Source organism: Protopterus annectens, chromosome 15.part0 (genome assembly GCF_019279795.1).
Source record: "Protopterus annectens isolate FY-2018-M chromosome 15.part0, PAN1.0, whole genome shotgun sequence".
NCBI lineage: Eukaryota > Metazoa > Chordata > Ceratodontiformes > Protopteridae > Protopterus > Protopterus annectens.
Window position 1 is genome coordinate 772,217,753 of NC_056749.1, and position 22,326 is coordinate 772,240,078.

Consider the following 22,326-nt stretch of genomic DNA (forward strand, 5'->3'; position numbering starts at 1 on the left):
TGAGTGAATGCGACTGTGTGTGTGTGAGAGAGAGAGATCGAGAGGGAGTGAGAATGATCTTGTGTGAGGGAATGTGACTGCATGTGTGAGAGAGAGCAAGAGGGAGTAAGAACGATCTTGTGTGAGTGAATGCGACTGTGTGTGTGTGAGAGAGAGATCGAGAGGGAGTGAGAATGATCTTGTGTGAGGGAATGTGACTGCATGTGTGAGAGAGAGCAAGAGAGAGTAAGAACGATCTTGTATGAGTGAATGCGACTGTGTGTGTGTGAGAGAGAGATTGAGAGGGAGTGAGAATGATCTTGTGTGAGTGAATGCGACTGTGTGTGTGAGAGAGCTCGAGAGGGACTGAGAACGATCTTGTGTGAGTGAATGTGACTGCATGTGTGAGAGAGATCGAGAGGGAGGGAGAATGATCTTGTGTGAGTGAATGCGACTGTGTGTGTGAGAGAGCTCGAGAGGGACTGAGAACGATCTTGTGTGAGTGAATGTGACTGCATGTGTGAAAGAGCTCAAGAGGGAGTGAGAATGATCTTGTGTGAGGGAATGCGACTGCATGTGTGAGAGAGTGAGGCCCAAAAATAGAGACACTTTTAAGTGCTGCTCTTACAAACTTAGTAAGTAGATAGAAATACAGGTTTTGCATTAAAATTTATTTTCGGCAAGGTATGAGGTCTGAAACTCAACTGTCTCTCACCATTTTCTGACTCCAATCCTCATTGATCTGCCAGTGATTTGCCACAAAACAACAATTTTATGAGAAACAGACCAAAAATCTGGACATTCTGAGAAAATCTGTACAAAAGGTTGGAGACCACTGCCTTAGTTTCTTTGCCAGTTTTCTCCAATAAATTCCATCCCCCTCTTGCCTATTCTCTGTACCTCTAACTACAGTCAGCCCTTTTGGCAGAATCTACTTTCGCCATTCCTGTGTTGGTTTAGTTCTTACTTTATGAATTTAATATTCTGCATAGTTATCGCTATTTTCCTCAGGGATCTGCATTCAAAATCCAAGTCTCTCCCTCTATTTCCTGACCTTCCTCCTGCTTCGTCATCTTCCCTTTCCACTTTGAATTTTTGCTTTCTTCTTGTGCTATGTATATCAGCCTTAACCGTGTAGCTCTGAAATAACCTTTCAAAGCAGCTACTCCAAAACCACATTGTACTATTGGAAGGATCAGCTTATCACATGTGACTCTTGCCATCTTCTCCTCCCAGAAAAAAAATCCTTCAACTCTTTTATTAATTGCTATTCATAACATTCTGGTTAATAAAAATATGTCTGACCTGTGTATGAAACAGGGGCTAAAATCATTTTTGCTCCTTGAGTCTTGCAATCCATATCCATGAAATGGAGGTTCCAGTTTCTCAATTTTTCTATTATATTTTGTTTAGTCTCTTTCCACATATCCTTAGCTGCCATAACATAATTTGTTTTAATCCATACTCCTAAGTGCTTCATTTTATCATGCCTCCATAAATGTGGGTATTACTAAACCAATACGTGTGTGGGCAAATAGTTTATAGCTATTGCCTTTGTTTTATCATCATTAATTTTGTACCCTGAAATGACTTGAAACTGTCTCAGAATGTTCCACAGCACTGAGATGTCCTTTTCAGATTTTGTCAGGTACAAAATAATATCATCTGCAAATAAAGCCGACTTTTCTTGGTTACCAAACCAATTATATCATTGAATTTCTAAGTCCCTTATTTTCTTTCCTAATGGTTCTAATGCGAATAACAGAGGGGAAAGAGGACACCCCTGGGGGGCAAGTTCCTCTGTTCAAACAGTACTTTTCAAAAAGGACCCCCCACACACTTTAATTTTCTCCTTCGATCCCTCACTATCCACCTGATTAATCTTGATATTGTGTTAGGGAATGCAAATGCTTCCACTGCCCTATTCATAAAATCACAGCTTACTCTGTCGAATGCTTTCTCTGCATCAAGACCCACCAACAACAGTGGTATTTTCTTATATTCTCATTTTCTCTGGCTCATCATTGTTCTACTAATGTTGTCAATGTTTGTCTCCCCTCTACAAACCCACATTGATCCATATCTATCAATGTTGGCATCACCTTTGCAATTCTTATAGCCATTATAGACATAAACACTTTATAATCCTGGTTTAGAATCAAAATGGGCCTATATGAAGCTGGATCTGATGGGTCTTTACCATCTTTAGGTATTACAGTCACAACAGCTTTCTTCCAGGATGTTGGTGTTTCTCTTCCTTTTAAAATACTGTTAAACAGAAGCTTCCAGATCTTTATCACTTTCTTCTCTCCTAGTTTCCCTGGTATGCTTCCTTGATGCTGATGACACATATGCTGTGTGCTTGTATATCCTAAAGCTAAACTGTTTAAAATATTACGGGCTTATGATACATTTGCCTACATGGGCCAAAGAGAATGCAATTTTTGAGCTGTTATTTCAGTCCAGATTTTAGCTCACTGTGCAAACATTTTTCAAACAGCATGTCTTCAAGAACATTGTTTGATATTATGAAATACTAATGCAGAAACGGGTTATACAAAGAGCAGTATAACCATGACAGTTTGCTATGGATTCTGTACTGACATGAACGAGGAGAGGTGAACCGTATGACATTATCGATGTGATCTTAGTGTTTCTACTTCTGGAACTAGCAGTGCTAGTTATTGGTTCTTCCTGAAAGCTTCAGACCAAACGAAGTGCTGCAGTGGGTGATGGCAAACCGCTGTGGGACAGACAGACAATGAACAGATACCAAAGACTCTGGTGGGCACTTTGTACTAGGAATCCCTATTACACCTGTGTTGACTCTTGAAATAGCATTGTGCTACCATAAATATGTCAGTGTGGCCTTCCTAAACTCAGACTATTACTGGGCATTGCTACTGTCTTCCTTGGAGTATGACTTCAGTTACTTTTAGGGGAATATACAGAAAAAGGAGGGCATTTCTGACAACAATGAATGTACGTGTTCTGACTTAGATCAAAATAATAATTTTTGGCTCCTTGGCATTTTGAATTGCTTCCATTTTAGCAGTCAGTTGTTTATGAATCCATCCAATAAGCTGTTCAAATGTATTCTGTCTTGGATGTAGCTGAGATAGTAATAAATAATTTAAATATTTATGATGTATAATAAAACCATTTCACTTGGAGTGTTACAAGTGAAGATGTGGAGCCATCACTTCATAGAAATGTAGAAAAAAAGGAATGTGGTAAACTTTTAGTTCTGTACTTACCATAACTTTAGATGAATGGGATCCATCGCGCCTACATTCTGTACTGATGGGTCGGAGCCGATCCTCGGCTCCGACTCGGCCGCTATACAATAGAACTTTTAGTTATGTACTTACCATAACTTTAGATGTGTGGGATCCATCGCGCCTACATTCTCTACAGATGGGTTCGGCACGCTATACAATAGAACTTTTAGTTATGTACTTACCATAACTTTAGATGTATGGGATCCATCGCGCCTACATTCTCTACAGATGGGTTCGACTCGGCACGCTATACAATAGAACTTTTAGTTATGTACTTACCATAACTTTATATGTATGGGATCCATCGCCTACATTCTCTACAGATGGGTTCGACTCGGCACGCTATACAATAGAACTTTTAGTTATGTACTTACCATAACTTTAGATGTATGGGATCCATCGCGCCTACATTCTCTACAGATGGGTTCGACTTGGCACGCTATACAATAGAACTTTTAGTTATGTACTTACCATAACTTTAGATGTATGGGATCCATCGCACCTACATTCTCTACAGATGGGTTCGACTCGGCACGCTATACAATAGAACTTTTAGTTATGTACTTACCATAACTTTAGATGTATGGGATCCATCTCGCCTACATTCTCTACAGATGGGTCTGACTCGGCACGCTATACAATAGAACTTTTAGTTATGTACTTACCATAACTTTAGATGTATGGGATCCATCGCGCCTACATTCTCTACAGATGGGTTCGACTCGGCACGCTATACAATAGAACTTTTAGTTATGTACTTACCATAACTTTAGATGTATGGGATCCATCTCGCCTACATTCTCTACAGATGGGTTCAGCTCGGCATGCTATACAATAGCACAAAGTCTCTTATTGGCTGAGTTACCTCATATCCCAGGATGCACCACTACTGCTTCCCCAGATCTTGTTTGTCCGCACACATGCACACACACACACACACACACACACACACATAGACTGTTGTTATAAGATTGCCAGGTGTTTCAAGAGAGGAAACAGTTGTATTCGGACTGTCCGGTCTCTTCTGGCCTCCAAGGCAGGGGGAAGGAGGGTGGGTTATTAGGAATGTAGGCAAGATGGATCCCATACATCTAAAGTTATGGTAAGTACATAACTAAAAGATGTAATGTGATCCTATCTCGCCTACATTCTCAACAGATGGGACAGCATCCCTAGCACCTAATTCCTGGGTGGCTCACTGGAAAACGGTCCGGAAAACCGTGGAACCGAAGGAAGCTCGACCCCTAGATGCCACATCCAATTTGTAGTGAGTAATAAAGGTGTGTAGAGAAGACCACGTAGCAGCCGCACAAATGTCATTAATAGAGAGCTTGGAATGAAAGGCTGCCGAAGTGGCCATAGCCCTGGTAGAATGAGCTTTCACTGGAATTGTAAGCTCTTTATTTGAAATGTGATAAATATGACTGATGCAGTCTCTGATCCACTTGGCAATAGTGACCTTCGTGACTGCTTTGCCCAATTTATTGTCCGAAAAGGACACAAACAGTTGATCTGATTTTCGTGCTTGGTGTGTCCTATCCAAATAGAAACGTAATTGTCTGTGCACGTCTAAGCTGTGAAAGGTATACTCAGCTCTGTTTGTATACTTAGGGAAAAAAAACGGTAATTCCAGTGATTGTTGCAAACAAAAGTTAGAACAATCCTTTGGTATAAAGGATAGGTTTGGTCTAAGAGATACTCTATCCTTGTGAAATACCAGGTAATGGTGGTTTGACACACAAGGCTTGAAGTTCTGAAACCCGCCTGGCTGATGTGATAGCAACTAGAAGGGCAGTCTTCCAAGAAAGAAATTTCAAGTCACAGGTTGCTGCCGGCTCAAAGGGAGGTGCGGTTAAAGTGGCTAATACTACGTTAAGGTCCCACGGTGGTGCGGGATGAGATATAGGGGGCCATAGAAGCCAAGCTCCTTTAATAAAGGCTTTGCACAACTTATTGCTCATTAAGGGTGGTTCTACGTTCTCGTGAAAATTGGAAATAGCTGCCAATTGAACTTTGATGGTAGAAACCGAACAACCTTGGTTGAACAGGGAAGTTAAAAACTTCAGAACCTCTGACACCGAAGCTGTCATAGGGTCTAATCCTCGGAGTTGGGCCCAAATAGCAAACCTCTTCCATTTACTGCTATACATCTTTTTTGTAGAAGTTTTGTGGGCCGAGGACAAAATATGCAAGACTTCATGGTCGAAAGAATGGCTCCTAACTATGGTCGGAAGAGGAGTAGCCAAGCTGCTAGCTTCAATGAATGTAGGGACTGATGGAGCTGTCCTGACTGATGCGTCAGGAGGTCCGGAATTTGGTCTAGGAACCAGGGACCGTCCAATGCATACTTGTGAAGAAAAGGGAACCAAACATGACGAGGCCAGTATGGGGCGATTAGAATCATTTTGCTTCCCAAGCGAATCGCCTTCTGAATCACCTTGGGGAGAAGGGGAACCGGTGGAAAAGCGTATAGCAGAGCGGAAGGCCAAGGTTGGACCAGAGCATCCCTGGGCATCTGCCCCGGAACTGGAATGAGAGAGAAGAACTGCTGGAATTTTGCGTTGAGGGGAGTTGCGAAAAGATCGCAATATGGAACTCCCCATCTGGTGAAAATCTGTGTTACCACTTTGTGATTCAAGAACCATTCGTGAGGGGAGAGAATAGTCCTGCTCAGTCTGTCGGCTATCACATTGGATGTCCCCGGAATGTGTGTTGCCACTAGAAAGCATTTGGTAGCAATCGCCCAATCCCATACCTTCATGGCCTCTCTGCAAAGGGGGTAAGACCTGGTCCCTCCTTGCTTGTTCAAGTACCAGACTACCAACATATTGTCGGACTGAATGGCAATCGTCCCCCGGGGGAGGTGATCATACAATGCTTGCAACGTTAAAAGCACCACCCTCATTTCCAGGATATTGATGTGGAGAAGATTCTCGTCGGAGTGCCACATGCCTTGACCGACCTGTCCAGATAATGTCCCCCCCACCCTGTCTGGGAGGTGTCCATAGTCAACGTGGCTGAGGGGAATGGGGGAATGAAGGGTCACCCCTGATCCAGGTTGGAGGAAAGAAGCCACCAACGAAGATCCTGTTTGCATGTCTCTGTGATCAATATGTGGTGACTGAGGGGGAGGTCTTGATAAGACCACTGGACTGTGAGGAGCCACTGGAGTATCCTCATATGTAACCTTGCTAAGGGGACGAGAAGAATGGTGGCTGACAAGGAACCTAGCAGCTGCAGTAGCATTCTCACTGGAGCGCGACGTCTGAGGAGTAATGCCCAAACCTGAGACTGCAATGTTGCTATTCTTTCCGCAGGAAGATAGACTCGCATCTGCCTTGAGTCTATTTCTGCACCAATAAACAGAATACGCTGTGACGGCAGCAATACGGATTTTGTCCAATTGAAGGTGATTCCTAAGGAGCTGCCTAGGGAGATAGTGGCTGCTAGAGTTTTTAAGAGTAGATGCCTTGAGGTGGCAGTTAGGAGCCAGTCGTCTAGGTATGGAAACACTTGGAATCCTAGACTTCTCAGGTGAGCAGTCACCACTGCCAAACATTTGGTGAACACCCTGGGGGCTGTGGTGAGACCAAAGGGCAGTACACGGAACTGGAAATGACTGTCCCCTAGGCTGAAGTGCAAGTGTCTCCTGGACGCCTGATCTATCAGGATGTGATAATAGGCGTCCTTGAGATCTATGGAGAACATCCAAACACCCTTCTCCAGAAGCGGGAAAATGGTTTGCAAGGTGACCATCTGGAATTTGGACTTTTTGACTGATCAGTTTAGCCTGCTGAGATCCAAAATGGGCCTCAAGTCCCCGGTCTTTTTTGGTACCAAAAAGAATCTTGAGTAAGTCCCTGATCCGGCCTGATCTGCGGGGACAGGTTGGATGACTCCTTTTTGAAGCAGCTTTGAAATTTTGATGGCTGCCATATTCCGTTGACTGGGTGGCGGGTCCGGGATTCTTCGGGATGGTGGGGGGGGGTTGAGAGAAAGGAATGGTGTAACCTCCAGTGATGATTCGGAGCACCCATTGGTCCTGAGTGATACTTTCCCAGGCCTTTAGGTGCCTCGAAAAACAACCCCCGACTGGCTCCGGAGCTGCACAGTCGGGCACTCCTTCAGGGATGCTGGAAGGAGGAGGAGCCACAAAAGGACTCGCGGTCTCCAGTGTTGCAGGGGCCTCCACCGCCTCTGGGACGGCGTCTCCCTGAAAAATTTCCCCTTCCTCTGCCTCTAGAGGGGGAATCGCTCTGCTGCGATGAGTAAGACTTTTGAGACTTACGGAACCACATTTTCCCTCCTCTTCGAGCCTTGGGATAAGGCCTGAAGGGAGTGGAAAACCGGGCCCCTATGGCAGTTAAAGTCTTACCCTCCTGCTCGCAGCAAGTCAACGTGTCCTTTACCTTGGGTCCAAAAAGGGAGGACCCATTGAAGGGGGCGTCGGCAAAGGAAGACTTAAAGGCCTCTGCAAAGTGACACAGGTGTAGCCAGGCTTGTCTCCGTTGAGCAACACCTGTGCCCGCCACCCTGCTCGCTCCTTCGGCTGCATACGAAATGAGCCTCATGGACGAGTTGGATAGGGAGGACAGGGTAGCCAACTGGGAGTTAACCATCTGGGCTAACTGCTCAGGTAAGTTACCAGAGAAGGTATCCGAAAGCTCCTTGACCAGATCCCTCTGCAGTCTCGTAAAGTGCATCAGGTAGTTCAGAGAACTTAATGTAAAGGTTGCTGAAGCAAGGGTGCACTTCCTGTACCGATCCATGCTCCTAGACTCCTTATTAGGAGAATGGATGGACATTGAAGCCTCTGCCACATCTTGCTGGGTAGCAGATGCCACCACCAAGGCATCTACAGCCACACCTTTGGTAAGAAAGTCCTTATCAGGGGGTGCCGAAAGGAATTTATTGGGGCGAGCTGGCACCGGTTCAACAGAGTCCGGATGTTCCCACGCCCTTCGAGAGATCAAATCCAGGAGCTCATCAAAGGGTGGAGACACCCAGGAGGCAGAGGGCTGAGCCCCGAAGGCCTTGAGGAACACCAACTCCTTAGCAGAAGGGGGTTTGGACTGCCACTCGCCTCTTTGCTTAAGGATTTCCAAGATGTCTGCAAAGGATACATCATCCGAGGATGACTTGGGGGACCCCTCCGCATCATTGAGGTCGGTATCCGAGGTGAGAGACTCATCAGGGGAGTCAACGTGCTTCCTCTTGCACTGTCTCTTCCTCGGGGGTTCCTCTGAAGACGTTTCGGAGGGACCTCCAGGAAGAAGGGAACCCCCGATGGGGGTAACCTCAGGCCCAAGGGCTCTGCTGTCGTGAGACAGGGGGATTGCAAAGGAACCAGTCTCCGTGCCAAGGGAAGGTGGTGGTGAGATGGTAGAAGTGGCCAGAGAGGATTTGGCCAAGGCACTCCTCATGGCCTTGAAGGCGGGACCCCCAGAGTCCTGGGAAGGTTCAACCCCCAAGGCCACAACAGCAGTCGGAACTCCCGCCGCCGACGCACCGAGAGGGAGGCTTGGAACCGAAAGGATCGGTCCCGAAGCATCCCCCCAGGGCCGACAGAGGAGGTCCGCGTACTGAACACCGACCCGAATGGCGGGGTTGGAGTTAGGGTCGGAACCGACAACCTCCACCGGCTCCACCAACACCGACTCCAACGGCGCCGAAGCTGTTGGAGGAGGAACCAAGATGGCAGGGTGGGAAAACGGCTCCGGAGCCGACTGGGCTGGTGCCGAGACCAACTTTTGAAAGACCAGAGACTGGAAAAGCCTTTGAAGCACCCTGTCTACATCCGAATCGGACATCCTTGATGACCGAGAAGAGACCGACTGGGTCCGAGTCGACTTCTCCGCCGGTTCCGAAAAACTGGGGGACCGGCTCCGAATGGTTTCGAGAAGTATCGGCGCCGAGGGAGATTCCACCACTACTGCAATTTCCCTCGGAGCTGATGTGGACTTTGGCACCAAAGGGGAAGAGTCTGAGCGGGCAACCTTCATCGGCTCCGAAGGCAGTGGAGCCGATGGAGATGACTCACCACTTGACGCCCGAGCTCTCGGCTCCAAAGCCAGAGGAGTCGCGGCTGGAGACATCGAGGCAGACCGTTCCGCCCTCGGCTCCAAAGTCCGTGGAGCCGACGGAGAAGCCTGCCTTGACTTTTTTGCTGCCGGATCCGATGGGCTGGTCGGAGCCGAAGATTTTTTCTTCCTCGACGGGGAAGAAGAAGAAGATAAGGCTTCCTCAAAGGAAGGGGTAATAAGCCCTTTCAAAAATCAACTTATTTTTCCTCTCTTGGAGCACGCGAGAGGAAAAAGCGTGGCAAACGCTACAGGATTCCTGTAGGTGCTTCGGCCCCAAACAGTATACACATAACAAATGTTCATCCGTAATGGACATTTTGTAAGACCATTTTGAACATTTTTTAAATCCTGATGGCCTATGTTCTTTAGACATGGCTATCTACTTCCACTGAACTTTAAAGAGAGAGAACTTCAACACTGACTATAAGAAAATACACGTAGACTAAGGCAAGGTCCCTCTAAGTTAAACGGGAACACTTGCCACCAAGAAAAAAATACAATTTACCACAAAGTTGTAAAAATTAAAAACACACAATGAGTAGCTGTTAAACAGCCCTAACTAAAGCGCGAGGGCTAGGCAAAGGCCCCTGTAACTTAAACGGGATCCTTTACCGTTGACAAAACACAATTTTTACCACAAACTTTTAAAGAAAAATCAGTCACACAACAATAAATAGCTGTTAAAACAGCTTTTGGGTAAATTTAGCAAAATTTCTGACAGAAATTTAAGCACTAGAGGCACTTAGCTCAGCCAAGTCCGAGACCACGTCTATGCTGTAGAAGCGGCAAACGAGATCTGGGGAAGCAGTAGTGGTGCATCCTGGGATATGAGGTAACTCAGCCAATAAGAGACTTTGTGCTATTGTATAGCGTGCCGAGTCAGAGCCGAGGATCGGCTCCGAACCCATCTGTAGAGAATGTAGGCGAGATAGGATCACATTACATCTATCCTTATATAACCCTATGCAAGAATTCCAATAGGGAGTCACAGCTGACAGACACAGCTGAGCTTGCCAAAACTAAAGCAAAATAGCTCACCGCAACATAGAGTAGCCATTACTCTTTATCAGAATTCAACTCTTAATTAGTAGCCCAACTGGATCATTTAGACTTGGAGCACAACATTCTGGGGCCTCTATCACATCATCGAAAAATCAGTTAATTGAATGGCATTTTCAGTGCTATTGCATTGAACAGGCTGTTCGTCAAACAGTTTTTACTGAGATTGCATTAAAGTGATGACTGGTAAATTTGATCTTTCCCCACTGTAGTGTGATCTCAGAGTTAGTACATATAATTAGCAGGGGGCGTGGGGGTGCAGCCCCCCATATGAGCAGAATTCAATGAACGGCATTTCCGATGAAATGCTGTTCATTGAAGTGTCATTTCAATGAAGTGATAAAGACCCAACATTCAAGGTACACTTCTTCAGATGCAGCATTATTGCCATTTTGGTCTAACTGAAATATTTTGCACAAAGAAAGTCTTACCTATTTACTCATGATATTCTGTAAACCATATGAGAATATATGAATGAACATATGCATAAATTTCACTGTCCATGGAATCTGAAATTCTTCTAAGTGTGTTGATAGAGATGCCTGATCCACAGCTTTGAGATTTTGTCCCACAGTCTTAATAATGCCTGACCTAAACTGAAAGGAATACATACTGAACTCTGGAATTAACATAAAACTAAATTTGAAAGCAATTAAACAATTTCACATCCAGAAACTTTCCCATCTCTACCTATTAAAGACAAACACTCAGGTTACCTTTACACATTTACCAGATAATAGATTTCACAATGGTTGTAATACAGATATTATTGCATAATGGGATTAGATCCTTGAGTAAACTCCATGAAGATGAAGAATATGGCTGTTTGCTGCTGCTATGCCAGTTATGTAGTGCTTAGAAAAGAGCACTGTTTGATTAAACAGAAGGAGATTCTGCTTCTTGTTCCTCTGGTAATAAAGACCACAGAGAGACTGCACCTGTGAAACCTCTTCCAGTATTTCAAAGGTAAATGTTGGAGAGAAGGAAGAGAGCACAAGAGCTGACTAGAAGAATCGAGAGTACATTGGAAATGAAGCAGAGACCGGGTTTGGGTGAAAGAGAAGAACAGTAATAAAATTGGTAACTTAATGTGGGATTACAATGTAATAATTATATTTGTTCAATATGATAGAACAAGAAAATCTGGAAATATTGGACTTTTTCAAAATTTGTTTGATGTGTGGGGGACTAAAGTATATGCCCTACTTCATGTCATTAATGTTCGGAAAATGCTTTGGGGAGGGGAAGAGAGGAGAGAACGCTGCAAAGAAAACACTTTCTTTTCTTAATAGTACTGTATTTGTGGTGCATGGTTTGCTTTGCATTTGTTTTTAAGTGTAATGGGGATTGTAAACAGGTGTTGTTTTTCTTTTTCTACCCCTTCTCTTTTTCTTCTTGCACAGTTTTGAGAAATATAGGCAATGCAATGATTTAAAAAAGGGAGCCTGGTTAAAAAGTCATGGCAAAGTTCAAATTAATGTGCTTTTTTCATTCTTGTATAGGGAAATGACTGATGAAGGACCTTTGTTTTAAGGGACAGAGCAAGTAACTGAAAAATAGTGAATATTATGAGGCTTTTTTTCTAGCAATTGCATGTACGTATACTAAGTAGCATTTCTGCAGCTGGTCTTCATGTCTTCATGAAGACAATCTGATAAGGAGAAACTGGAGACAGTCTGGTGGAAGGAGACTGGCGAGAGAAAAGAAAAAAAGAACAGAGGTTAGTGGCTAACAGTAACTAGAATAACAGTAACTAGAAAAGAGGCTACCACTGGCTAGGACATAATGTTCACTGAAAACAATCGGGAGTTTTCCCAGGTATGACAGCTTTAAAGATAATACAAAATCAATTAGACTTGAAGTAAAGTTTTCTCCATTTTATAAATGCAATGGGGATAGTGATATAAACAGGTGCATTTTTTTCATCCTTCTTCTCTCTTTTTCTTTGCTCAGTTTTAAGAAATGTAGGCACTGCAATGAAAAAAAAAAGAATAGGAGAGGAGATGGGGGGAGAGTGGAAGGGTCTGGTTAAAGGAAAGCCGCACCCACAGACTCAAAAAAACATGTTTATTTCATCATGTTTTGGTGTTTCCTACATTTTAACACCACTCTGAGACTATTTACAGGTTTTTAAATATTTTTATACATAATCTCTGAGTTTAACCACATGGGTTCTGGCATCTTGAAGTAATTCTGATTGTTTAGGCTGACTCTAGGTATCCCAAAAAGTAGTGCTTGTCTGTAAAAAAAATTACATCACACAGGCCTCTTTCTTCCTAAAGCTCTTGTCACTGCATTGATTTTACATGAATACACTGCTGTCTTCCAGTCAGTTAGTTTTAAGTAACATTTCATGCCATTCAGTAAATACGTAAAACACAAACAGTGCAAATGCCACAGAACAGACTTTCAAAGTGCTTTTTACTGCTACTTCTTTTTAGAATTGCTAAACTGCAGTCTTTTGTGATGCTTGAATTTTACTACTTTGACTCATCTCCCATCCCCCTTCACACCTAACTTCCCTAACTGTCAGAGTGCTAAAGGTAATTTAAGCTATCACCTGCTGTGATTGACAGCTCACAGCAGGAAGTTTGACTCGTGTACTGTTTCCTTGTTCTAGCCTTTACTTTCTGTATGGGTAAGGGAAGGACAAAGGAGCTGTAACATCACAGCATGGGTGGATTTTTAGGACAGTCATGGTGATGTCAGTTTCTGGAGGGAATTGGCCAAAAAACTACCTGTATTCAGTGGCCTTGATGACATCAGTGAATTGGAGACTACAGCAAGCTTTTACAGGGTGGGATAAAAGTTTTTTGAAGTGAAACCACCACAGTACAATAAGGTACTGTTCTAGTGGAGAGAAACAGTCATTTTAAAATGTTTTAAATTCAGTATTGTTGTTTATTCATAGCAGGAACAGTAAATAGGGAGAAAAAGGACAGAGAAGTTGAGCATTTAATAATACAATGCCATTGCTGTCCTTTAGGAGAATATGACAAAAGAAAAATCAGTGTACTTTTACCCATGCTTGCATAGGGAAATGACTGTGTTAAAACCCTAGGCATTATCCAGTAACAAGTTTATTACAAAGCATGTAAATGAAAAATAATACTGAATATTATAAGGCTTTTTTCCTGATAAACAAAACACCCTTAGAAGTTTTGTGCCTGGTTTTCATGTCACTATAAGACAATTTGATAAAGAAAAGTGGCTTGGAGAAAGTGTTTACTGAAAGCATTCAAGTGTTTTCTCAACTGGGAGAGCTAGAAAGAAATTCAAAATCAAATAGCACTTACTAATAGCACAGTCTGTACTATGCATCTTAGCATGACCAACCTTCCTTTTTGGTTAACTTTAGCCTGTATGTGTAGCTATCAACTTAAAACGTTTGTTCTTATTAGGAAGCAAAAACTTCATTATTTGAAGATGTGCATAGTTTTGAGTGCTATTTTTAAGTTAATAGGTTTTAGGAGGTTTTTGGGGAGTTGTTTGTTCTGTTTAAGGGCTTTCAAAAAAAAAAACAAAGTTATGTAAGATGTGACATAGGTACAAATGGATATGACAAGAAACAACTGTACAAAAGACTAACCTGTCGAACACTATATACATGTACCATAAAAGTTAGAACTAGACATTTAACAAAAAATCAGTTATGCATAAAAGGTGGTAATAATAACTATATAAGAAAATGATGCTTTCTGAAATGTCTTTCAATCTGAATGGTCTTATAATTAAATATAAAAAAGAAAGAGTAGTGAACTATATTAAAATATGTAGAGTGCAAATAACTATGCTACAAGAGACACACCTGGAAAGAACTGAACATGTGAATCTGATAAAAAAAGGTTTTCAGGATGGTTATTCAGCAGAATATCTGGGGCAAAGGAAAAGAGGAGCACTTATATTAATTGCAAGAGGAGCTCCAATAGTGACAGAAGAAGGAAAAAAGATAATAATGGAAGATACATAGTACTAAAGGGCTACTGGACAGGGAGGATGATTACACTTCCCTGTATTTACATCCCCCCTGAAACTGCTATAATGAACCTAAAGAAAATTCTGGGAGAAATAATCAGCTTTCAGAAAGGAATATTGCTTATAGGTGGGGACTGTAATTTGCTTTTCAACAGTGAAAATGTGTCCGGGGGGCTTAGAAGGAAAAATATAACAAAGGAGGGTAGATTTTTGAAGAAATTTATGCAAATGTTTGGCATGGAAGATGTGAATTCAGTATTGGGTGTTCAGACTGAATTTACATATTACTCACCAAGATACAAAAACTGGGCTAGGCTAGATAGAGTTTATATCTCACAGGAACATGTGCATTTAATTGAAGGTCTTAAATGAAGATCTTGAAATGCACCCAATAACTATTTTAGATCATGCACCAATAATAACTAAAATAAAAATCAAGGTAATGAAATAAAAATGAGATACTGGTGCTTTCCCATCTATCAGTTGAAATCAAAAGAATTTAAGGACTCGGTTTTTGGAATTTAATTCAGGAGCCACTAGAGAAGATAGAATTTTCTTCTGAAAACGTAGCTAGAGATTGGGATAAAATTAAAGTGCAGTTTAAAACTGGGGTGGAAATACAACAAAAGGGAGATATGGTTAAACAGTAACAAGAATTATTTACGGGAAATTGACAATGATAAAGTATTGCAAAATAGGGGGGAATCTGTCAAAACAAGAAAAGGAGCAACTACAGAATGCTAAACAGAAAATTATCTTGATAATGTGCATGAGTTTAGAAAGATTGCTGTTAAGCAACTTTTTTTATAATAATTCTAGAGCACAAAAACTTTTAGCACAACAACTCAGGCAAAAAAATATTTTGGAAATTTTATGAAAGTTTATATAAAACAGAGAAATATGGAAATCAAGCAAAGGTAAAAATGGAAATGTTTTAGGAAGAATTAAATATGCCAAGGTTAGAGGCAGATGAGGCTCAATTACTAACAGGATAGGAAGGGATGAGATAAAAATGGCTATGTATAACTAATCTACAGGAAAAGTCTCCAGGAATAGATGGTATTACTGTGGAAGTATGGAGCTTAGGAGAGAAGAAACTGATAAAGACCTGGAAGGTTTTGTTTAACAGTATTTTAAGAGGAGGAGAATTACCAGCATCCTGGAAGAAGGCGGTGGTAATGGTAATACCTAAAGAGGGTAAGGATCCACGGGATCCAGCTTCTTACAGACTCATTTCAATACTAAACCATGATTATAAAGTGTTCATGTCTATAATGTCTAAAAGAATGGCAAAAGTGATACCAAAATTGATAGATATGGATCAGTGTGGTTTTGTGGAGGGCAGGCAAACATTTGACAATATTAACAGAACACTGAAGATCCAGAGGGAAGCAGAGTATAAAAAATACCACCTTTATTGTTGAGTATCAATGCAGAGAAAGCATTTGACAGAGTAAACTGGGACTTCATGAGCAGGGCAATGGAAGCATTTGCTTTCCCTGTTACAATTATAAGGTTGATTAGAAGAATATATGAGGGACTGGAGGTGTAAAGTAAAGTTGATGGGATCCTCTCCGATAATTTCTGCTTGAGTAGGGAAAGCAGGCAGGGTTGTCCACTTTTCTCTTTGTTGTTTGCATTATATTTACAAACATTGGCAAAGAAAATAAGGGACTCAGCAATTCAAGGATATAATTGGTATGGTAGTCAGGAAAGGCTGGCTCTATTTGCAGATGATATTATTTTATACATGATAAAACCAGAAATGGACATTACAGTGTTGTGGAACATTTTAAGACAGTTTCAAGTCTTCTCAGGATACAAAATGAATGAATCTAAAACAAAGGCAATAGCTGTAAATTATATACCCACACATGAATTGGCCCAAGAATATCCATATTTATGTGGACATGATAAAATGAAGTATTTAGGAATATGGATTAGAAATGACTCCGTTGTGACAGCTAAGGATATGTTGAAAGAGACTAAACAGAAAATAATACAAAAAAATTGAGAAACTGGAAGCTTTGTTATATGGATATGGATATTAAGATACAAGCCATTAAAATGGATTTAGTCCCTTTAGTCTTTTTTTCCTCAAAAATATTTTTTATTAAGACATATGAATTGGATAACAAGTGAATTAATGAACATAAATATTAACTTTACGTCAATAAATAAAAAAAAATTTATAACAACACAAAAACAATAACATCAACTTTTTACAGGGTGTCTACAGGAATGAAATAAATGCCATTATACTGAGTATATTAAATATTGTTCCAGTTCGATTTCCTTGAAGTTAGTTTAAAGTTTGTTTAATTAACAGGTTCTTGAGTTTCATCTGTGATCTCAATGCAGAAGTAGATTCAGTAGTCCTTCCTTTAATTGGCAATATTTCTAATTGACAGGTTTCAGTTATGTTCAAGTATTCCTTCATTGATGGTGTCGATACATTCTTCCAATTTTTTGTGACTATTTGTCTTGCAAAGGTCAAAAGACTCCAGAAAAGAGGATGATCATTTTCTTTGACACATGTCAGAACTGGCATATTGAAAAGGATTATGGGATTATTTAACATAAAGTTGTCAGAGAATAGGTTTGTAAAAAGGAATTAACATCTTTCCAAAATGGTTTAATTACTTTGCAGTCACAAATCATATGCTGCCAGTCAGCTTTAAGTTCCAGACCACATCTCCATTTAATTTTTTGTTATACATAAGTTCGTCTTTATGTAGGGTAATGAAAGGTTTATGCAAGAATTTCCAGGAAAATAATTTCCATTTTAAAGACATTGTGGTTTGAGCTGATGATGAGACCGTTATGCTCTTGTCACTATTACTAAAAGAATATCTGTTTACCGTTCTAAAATAATTCCAGTGATTATCCTTACAATCACTTGTATTTGTTTTATTAATCTTGTATATTTTAGATAAAATTCATCTGTCTGTATTATCTTGGTGCATCAATAATAATAGTAATTCTACAAATTTTGGTATCTTTCTTTTAGTTGATACATTCATTAGATGTATTACTTTCTGTATATGTAACCTACAATTTTGAACATCTAACCACATCTCTTTATTTATATTGAATTTGTTCCAGATATAATCTAGGGTGTTTACCTTCTCTTTGTTCCTAAACTGATACCAGTATAATAATTGCTTGCCTTTAAAAGCCTTTATTGTATGAATATTAAATGTGTTGATATTATTTCATGTGTATGCTATGGGAAAAACCAAAAAAAAAAACAAGCTTTGTATTCTGGATGCTTATGTATAATGTTTTTGAAATTGTTCAATGTTGTGAGAATGAAGTTCGAATTTTGAGATAAATTTTTTCATATATATCTTTCCAGTTAGCACTATAATTGTTGTTTGTCCAGCATATAATGGTTTTTATAATACTTGAAACTGAGTATAGTTCTATGTTAGGTAAATCTATTCCACCATGTGACCATTCCTTTATATGATGAGTGAGAGGCAGTCTGGGTTTATGAAGATGCCAAATATATTTTAGCATTAACATGTTGAATTCTTTTATGTATTGTTTAGGAATAGGTAAAGCTATTGATTGCATCACCTATATTATTTTTGGTAATAATATCATCTTAATTATTAGATATCTTTTTTCCATGGTAAATGTAAACGTATTCCATTTATTGATTAAAATTTTAATTTTGTCTAAGCAAGAGGCATAATTCATATTGATAGTATATTTTAAATTCTTAGATAATATAATACCAAGATAGTTTATTTTGTGGTCTTTAGCTATATATTTATTAAAATTTTGACATATCAGAGATATTCGTATTTATACACAAAATTTTGTTTTTCTCCTCATTAAATGAGAGTCCTGATATGGACTGGAAGTTTTTAATAAACTTGAACAAACAGTTTAGACAATGTTTGTTGTCTTTCAATGTTAGTAAAATGTCATCAGAAAATAATGATATTTTTGAGTTTAAATTTTGACTAAATTGTACTCCTACTATATCACTGTTGGATCTTATATAATTTGGAAAAGGTTCCATAACCATTGTGAACAGCAGTGGGGATAATGGCCAACCCTGTTTGTTCCTTTAGTTATCGGAATAGATTGTGACATGCAAGATCCTATTTTAATGTAAGCTAATGATTTATCATAGAGATTCTTTATAAGTTGTTGAAATTCTTTTGAAAAATTATATTCCTGTAATATTAATAGTAAGCAATTCCATTTAACTGTGTCAAAAGCACTGTTGATATCTAAGCTTACTAACATTAAATTATCATTAGTGTTATTGGCGTAGTAAATTGTAGTTAAAATTATTTTAATATTATCAAAAGTACTTCTGTTTTTTATAAAACCAGTTTGGTCATTATGAATAAAGCCGGGTACAATTTGTTGGATTCTGTCTGCAATTATAGACATAAATATTTTATAGTCAATGTTTAGTAATGAAATTAGCCTGTATGAAGTATGTTTTGTTGGATCCTAGTCCCTTTAGTCTTAAACACAGGTCATGCATATTTTTATCAACCAGAGGAGAAGCTTTGGATAGCAATTAAAAAAGAGTTGAAGGATTTATCTGGGAAGGGAAGACAACAAGGGCCAAGTGGGATAAGCTGATTATTCCACTAGAATAAGGCAGTCTAGGATTACCCTATTTGAGGGGGTATTTTGTAGCAATACAGTTAAGGCTCTTGTATATAGCACAACTAGAAAACTATAATTCAAAGTGGAAAGGAATGATGCTGATACAGGGAGGAAGCTCAAGAAATAAGGAGAGATTGGGATTTTGGATGCAGACCTTTTAGGGGAACAACAAAAATCATACAGAGTATTTTATTCATGAAACAGCAGACAGTATTCTAAGAACCAAACCAGTACAAGAATGGAAAAAAAGAGATTTTGCTGATAGGGATGACCTGGGTCAGAGATACAGATAATAGAAAAGAGGGTCTGGAATTTATTGGAAAAAATGGCAAAGCAACCAAGGTATTGGGAGCAAATAACTAGAAAGGGAAAGGTAATAGAATGGGAAGAGGACAAGGATTTATTTGGACTGCAGATTAGAGATTGTCATCCCTATCAAGGATTGATATCATAGTATAGGCAAAGAGAAAGAAATAGGGGGCTTCTAAATGAAAGACCAGCACTGGTACAGTTTTTAATAAATTCTAGAACAGAAGCTGCCATTAAAAAGGAATAATCAGTAAAGCATATAAAATATTGCATGATAATTATAAACATTAATCACAGGAGCTTAGAAAGGATTGGGAAGAGAGATTGGATAAGCAATTCACAAAGAGACAATGGGAGATATATGTATATCTCTCAAATATACAGCGATGTCTAGAAGATGTAGGATTTTTGCCTGGAAATGTTTACAAAGGTATTTTATACCCCAAGTAGATGCCAAAGAATTTTTTCTCAGGTGGATACCAAATGTTGGTGGTGTGATGGGAAAGAAAGAGGTAGCTGGGAACATATTTTTGGGAGGTGTGATGAGCTGGCAGACTTTTGAGATTCCCTGTGGGCTGCTATGTCGGAGATGCTGGGTGGGTGGATTGGACTGACTGGGGAGATGATTTTTTTGAGTTATGACACAGAATCAGAATTTCCTAGACATAGTAAAGCCTTGCTGAGTCTAATTATTGTGACTGCCAAAAAAGCAATTACTAGAAAATGGACATTAAAGTCTAGACCAACTTTAGTAGAAGTGGTGAATATAGTAACAGAGATAAAACAACTGGAATTGGGATCTTTAGAAAAGGGAAGGAGCAAGCTACATAGGAAAAATGGGAATTGTGGGAACAATATATGCAGAGCAGGAACGAGGTTTAAGAGGCAGGATTTGAATAAGCCATATAATGCTTAACTGACAACGGATGGATTATAAGTGATGTGTAATGTTTGCAACTACAGTAGTTTCAATGGTGTCTGTGATCTATACTGTTTGCTGCTAAAGTGGTATCATTTTGTTTGTTTTTCATTTATATAAATGTAAGATTGCATATGTCATATGTGAAAATTTAATAAAGATGTTTGTTGGAAAGAAAAAGAGCATTGTTTGAGTAGACCAGGCAAGTCTCTGTAAAGGGCAGAAAGAGTACGGAAACATTCCCTTGAAGTGCCTTTCTGCTTGTATTCGCTCTAAAGGAAAATGTAAAGTACTTGTTGGGTGCATTTATATTTTCACAGTCTGTGTATGTATTTCTAAGGTTTGCACTCAAACTCCCTCATGGATTTCATCTGCCCATAAACTGGTCCTGCAAAATTAACTTGTTTTCCATACCAGAAAGAAATCAGTGTTTGAGACTATGTCATTTATTTATCCAAGAGAGGGTCGTATGCACTTAGCAATTTAATTTCGAGTAGGAACAACATTCCTTGCCACTGTGAGCAGTTTGGAGGCATGCCTTTTGGAAACATGTTGAAATTCTTTAAGTGAGATAACATCTGTTTGGCGATTTTTGGCGTGCTAGACTGTGTAAATAATGAAACAAAAATTCAGTCAGTACCATTTTTGGTCTAACTTTGAAATCTGAAATCATGTAACTGTCAAGCCTCCCTGTCATACACAAATTGGGCATATTCACCCCTGAAGAAGTTACAGTCCAACAAGCCATTTATTCCTATGGCAGAAAGGGTACTGTAATAGACAAGGCAGTACTATTTGCAGGAGATTAGAGGTTTCTGCTTACTTCATGTCATTCTTTTCTCTGCATACCTACTATGTCCCAATAGACTGGCATGCGATGGATGTCTGCAAGGGCATTCTTCCCACTTCTACAAGCCCTATCAACAGCTCTGTCCCTTTGAAAACAAATACCTTACTTGATCCTGGGTCTCCAGCAGGGATTCTAGATGGACTTGGCACCCTTATTTTCCATATGCCAGTTCTCTCCCTGAGGGTGATGTACAGGATCTGTATCATTACTCCTCATTGTCTGCAGTCAGTACATATAGTGAATATATTCATATTCATAAAGACGTTACCTGAGCTCTGGTCAGGGCATTCTCCTCCTATGCCACAAAGCTAGTCAATTACCATGTTTTAAAATTAAGCTTTTATCACCAAAACTTAAACACTGGAGAAATGTGATAGAACATACCCCAGATAGAGAGATTTTTTTAAACTTGAAGTGAAGTTGCACATTTAGAAATTTCTAGAAGGTCAGAATGACTTTTGTTTTGCAGAGTTTCAAATAACTTAACTTCTTTAATCCTGCTTTAAAGTACAAATGCTTTAAAATAAGAGGCATTTGAGAATTACATCTTCAAATGGAGTTAAAAAGACAGGCTTTATCAGATTGAATTCATATCTTAATAAAATACATTGTCGACTTTCAGATGTACTACCATGCCATCTTATTGCCTTTTGGAGGCTGGAACATGCTCTGATTTCTCTTCTAAAGAAGTTAATACTTTATTTTATAAAGTTTTTTTAAAACTGTAATATTATATTATGGCTATACAGGTGGTGTCCTGTTATGCTAAAAAAAAAAAAAAAAAAAATGTGCAAGTTTGGCAAGATTCGTAGAGGTTAGTTGTACTTATGTTTAGCAGCTTTCAATGAAGTTCTGCAAATGAAGAGATGATGTGATACAAGTGAGAAATGCTTTCAACCTTTTTATGTCGGTGAGCTCCCTGACCTCCTGTTTGTGATTTGTAGCCATTTCGTGATGCATTTCAGCACTGTATGCAGAGATAATATAAAAGGTAAAATCACTCCTTTTGTACCTACTTTGCATATGGAAAAGACGCCTGTCATTGCTGCCAGCCTAGCTATTTCTTAGTACAAGCTAAAACCGTAGGTGGCCAGTGTCACTCAACATCCAGAAGGCGCAGATGTAAACAAAAAATAACTCATTATAGCTTTGATTCTCAACAAATCCTTGCTATATTTAGAGTGGACAGGGATATTGTAAAGGATGTTTTACGGTTTGTATGGCCCACATATA